Raw genomic sequence first — 5,000 nt, 5'->3', positions numbered from 1 at the left:
CTAAAAAGCCTGTTCATGATAGCATAGTCAACACGTTGTCATTTTTGCCAAACGAAAAAAATAGGCTACTTACAGCTAGCAATAATGTTTTGATATAAGTCTAAGCCTGCCGTTTTTGCAAACTGTCAAATACAGTGCACTCCTGGTATTTAATGCCATGGATGTTGTGTAAGTGCTTGAGCATGACAGAACAGAACGTTCAGAATCGTTAAGGGAATCGTTAACGTGTGGACTTGTACGATTCCGATGGATCGGAACGTTCGGAACCGGTTCCAAACCGGAACCTGGAACCGATTCCCAAGCCTACACACACACACACACACAAACACACACCCACACGCACGCACATGGACTCACACGGACACACACACAGGCATGATCTAACTCCTACTTCCTGCCTTCAAACGGCGGCCGAGGGAGGTGGGAGGCAGGAGGCTGGAATAATAATGGGGCAGGGCAGGGCGGGCGGGGCAGAGGGGCAGAGGGGCGGGTGGGGCAGAAGGGCGGCTTGTTTGCTCGGCTCCCTCCTCGTACACGTCCTCCTCCTCAGCCGCCAGGCCGACCCCCTCCAGACCCCCTGTTCGCTCCTCTCCTCTCGGGCCGTCCGGTACGGGACCCCTGTAGGCCCACGCTGCCATTTGAAGCCGCTTCCTTGTCTGCGACCAGTGGACTCTACAACCACTGCAAGCCCACAATTTCAGCTCCCGGCCTCACCTGGAGCTACCTGTCCCTGCTAGTCACGCCTACATGAGGCAGGGTTATTGAGGATGGGATCTGGGGAAACCTAGGACATGGTGAAATATTACCAACTTCTGATTCTGATACCATCCTAGCAACATCTAGGCTTTTGCGAGGATGTTGCTAGGGGACGGTATCCAGGATGTTCCTACTGTAGCATGGTATCAGAATCTAAAGTTTGTGCAATCAGAGAGGTTCGAGGCAGAAATCAAGGATATTTTGTTTCACTATGTGATGGGTTTTCCCTGATGCTTTTATCCAAAGCGACTGACATGTCCATTAAAAGCAGGGCCAGTCTCCCTGAAGCAACTCAGGTGAAGTGCCTTGCTCGAGGGCGCAATGATGATAGCCAGGAATCCAACTCAAGACTTCTCCGGCTACTGCATAGTGCATACTAACCTGAATTCTTAGCCATTACGCTACGAATCGTATAATATGTACGATGACATACTCCAAAATGCATAGTTATAACATAAAGCATAGTTGGTATTCTCAAGTCATGACAGCGTTAAACCACCATTAGTGAGGTCTAGGCTACTTCACTTGTGTGCCAGTCAGGCACCCCTTAGCCGAGAGTGCCGGCGTGGCATTTGTAATCACGCCACACCAGACGCTGGCACGTGCGCCTGTGCCCGCCCGATGGGGCATCACCATTACCATTCACTCCTCAGTCAGTCCCACCACCGCATGCCAACGCGCCCAATCACACCGACGCAGGCGAGTGGAGGCACGTCAAATGCCCGCCACACACCCCAGCAAGCTTGTGCCAGCCTCATTAATAGAGGGAAGGAGGGGAGGGGGGGGGGGGGGGTAAAAATCATTTACGGTGCTTCACAAAGCCAAAGAATAAAGGGGAGACTACATGAGCTTTCTTGATCTGCTCACATTTGATGGTGGAACAATAGGAGATTCATACGAAACTGAAGGGAGGGCACTCACACGAAACACTATAAGCCCGGTGCATAGTCAGAGCAAACGTTCGAGAGAAAACAGTTTTCAGTTTCCAGTTTCTGTTTCAGTTGACATTTCATTGGACGAAGCCTAAGAGACAAGCTAAGGCTAAGCAAACGCGACCGTGGAGGGGCAAAGAAAGACCACTCCGTGATCCAGAGTGTCACAAGGCCCGACGGCGCCGGTCCGCACATCTAGGCTTTATCCCTGACCCGCTACGGCTACGTCCTCCTCGTTTATATCGGAGCGACTTCTGGGAGGCGACGCGGAGAGGGGGGGGACCCTGTGGCCCCGGCTCGTTAGCTCACGTACCGCTCACGACAGACAGATGAAAAACAACACGGTCAAAAATGGATGAGAGCATCAATTTTCCAACAGGAAGATCATTAGCAAATTGATCCATAATGAATGACACTGTCTCTTGTGTGTGTATAGGGGGGTTGGGGGGGGGTGGTTAGGGAGGAGGAGGAGGAGGAGGAGGAGGAGGAGGAGAAGGAGGAGGAGGAGAAGGAGGAGGAGAAGGAGGAGGATAAGGAGGAGGAGGAGGAGGAGGGGTAGGGCCTGCCTGTGCAGGCTCGGCAGCCGGCGTGTCAGACTGCTGTTGGGAGGTTAATTAAAATGGCAGCGTTAATTATGTCTGAGGTGTGCGTCGGTCGGGCTCTCCCGAAAAAAAAATCCTGTGCGTTGCCAGTGCTCTCTCTCTCTCTCCCTTCCCTCCGTCATCACAAAATCAGCATCTCCACAGGGTCAACGCAACAGCAGCTGCAGGCCCAGTCCTATCAGAGCTGTGGAGTAGGGATTAACACATAAACTTTACTTACAACACAACTTAACGCTGACACAACTTCGACACAACGACACAACTTCACTTAGCTCAACTCAACACTTCCTGTAACTACAACACAACTTCCATTAGCTTAACTTAATTTAACTTAACGCTTAATTACGACACAACTTAACTTACCTAAACTGAAATTATCGCTTAACTATGACACACAACTTAGCTTGTCTTAACGTAACACTTATTTACAACATAAGGTGGGTGATCAGTACCACTCTGTACACTGGTCCTAAAAATCACAATACAGTATATATACAGTATATATAGTGCACATACATAGAGTGTTCTAAAAGTTGTATATGATTTAGTGGACAGAACGAGTGGAGAGATGATTTACTGTGTTAGAACGACTCCCTGTATGTTGCCATGGGTCTGAGTGTGCATCTGCATGAGTGGCCCCTTTGTCTGCTCCGAGTTTAGAACACATTGTTCCGTCTGTCATTCCCAGACGTAGAACCGGTTCCAGCGGCATAATACTGTGACGGTGATGATAGGGCCTCTAAATCAGTGGCCGAGGCAGACGCAGAGATTTCCCCTCGGAACGGTAAACATATCTGCATACGGAGCGACACACTGTACAACTGTTATTGACAAAAACTATTCAATGTGATTAATGAACGAACATCTGGAGTTAACACGGGTTCAGATTACAGGTGTTGTCGTAGGCGCAGCATGTCTTTCACATCCACAGACATAACAACAACGGCAAGGGTGTTTGTATACGTACCACCACCGCCCCGGAGCCAAGAGGTCAAACCAACACACAACAGCGGCCTGTTTTTTTCGCTCGCGCTAAAGTCGTTATTGATGATCCGCCCAAAGAATGAACTGGCCCCCTTTTTTTTCCGCTGTCAGACAGAGAGAGAGACCCAGACGTCAGCCACTTACCCCTTTGGGCAAGGGCACAGCTCTAGCAGGGGGAGGGATGGAGGGATGGAGGGATGGAGGGATGGATGGAGGGATGGAGGGAGGGGGGGAGGAGAAACGGAGGCTTGGCAGCCACTCTCCTCATGTGGTTTCCACCTGCGAGCCCGGGGTGGTTGTGTGTGTGTGCAGACGGATCATTTAGTCCAATTGGAGGCCTGGGGCTTCATGCTACTCTGCTACAGCAGGATGGGCTTAGACTGGGGTGTGTGTGTGTGTGTGTGTGTGCAAGTGACGAGTGTGTGTGTGTGTGTGTGTGTGTGTGTGTGTGCGAGTGCGAGTGTGTGTGTGTGTGTGTGTGTGTGTGTGTGTGTGTGTGTGTGTGTGTGTGTGTGTGTGTGTGCGAGTGTGTGTGTGTGTGTGTGTGTGTGTGCGAGTGTGTGTGTGTGTGTGTGTGTGTATGTTGGGGAGGGGAATTCACATTTTATAAGGAACAGGATGGCCGACCGGCGTCAGATTCAGAAACTGATCAGCTGTGTGTTTAAGGGTGGAAATCAGATGGTTCAGAGATGGTTGGTGGCTGTGTTGTGCTGTGCTGTGCGAGTGGGTAGGATTCCCCAAGGCAAAGCGATATGGAAGGCACCGAACAGATTTGATGTCTTAAATGTGTCAGCGAAGGTAATTTCACAGCCACCGCAATTCACATTTTTTGCCCCAAAAAATACAGGCTTCTATAAGGCAACCGTGCCAGGTATCGCGCACACCTATTACAAATCATCTTAGAATCATCTAGAAACACCCGGGTCACACACTAGTGATGGGGGCAAAACAAAAACACTGTGGTTTGTACCCGAAGAGCCCAAATCCGCCCGTGTACAAAGCATATTGTGGAAAACGACTGTGGCTTCCAGTTCGGAATCCGCGAGGGGAGAAAATTAATCTCCCAACCTCTCACCACAGGTCAGTGCTCTCTTGTGGCAGCGCGGAGAGGACCCCGCGCTCGAGGTCTCCGTCTTGGCAACGGAGACACGGCCAGGAAAACAATGGGAGCCTCGTTCCCAGAGTCATGTTTGGCGGCGTGCCAGCGCGACATGAAAGAGGCAGATGTTTCATTTTGAAAGCGGGGAGGTATAATACATTATTTATTTCACAAGTAAAATCCTCAAGTGAATAGGGGAATACATCTTCCTCTCTCTCTCTCCTTCCTCTCTTGCTCTTTCTCTCTCTCTGTCTCTATCTCTCTCGCTCTTTCTTTCTCTCTTTATCTCTCGTTGTCTATCTCCAAAATCTTATGTGCAATGTTGTGTGTGTGTGTGTGACCACATTCTGTGTAACCTCGCCTAATCTCGGGGTGAGTACACAGCCTTTTCCTGGGCAGTGGTATGGGAAAGGGAGAGGCAGCAGTGTGTGTGTGTGTGTGTGTGTGTGTGTGTGTGTGTGTGTGTGTGTGTGTGTGTGTGTGTGTGTGTATCTGCATGTGTGTGTGTGTGTGTGTGTGTGTGTGTGTGTGTGTGTGTGTGTGTATCTGCATGTGTGTATGTGTGTGTGAGTGTGTGTGTGCATGTGTATGTGTGTGTGTGTATGTGTGTGTGAGAGTAAGAGGGGT

The 5,000-nt window shown here is 50.2% G+C and overlaps 1 protein-coding gene across 1 annotated transcript in view; it reads right to left on the bottom strand.

Annotated features, from left to right (window-relative positions):
* The window catches only part of LOC134059877 (multiple C2 and transmembrane domain-containing protein 1-like), a gene marked incomplete in the record, with an annotated part of 193,684 nt that overhangs the window by 34,902 nt on the left and 153,782 nt on the right, over positions 1 to 5,000 (bottom strand).

The sequence above is a fragment of the Sardina pilchardus genome, chromosome 16 (assembly GCF_963854185.1).
Source record: "Sardina pilchardus chromosome 16, fSarPil1.1, whole genome shotgun sequence".
Taxonomy (NCBI): Eukaryota; Metazoa; Chordata; class Actinopteri; order Clupeiformes; family Clupeidae; genus Sardina; species Sardina pilchardus.
The sequence above is the reverse complement of the archived record's forward strand: the minus strand, read 5'-3'. Positions and strand labels throughout refer to the sequence as shown.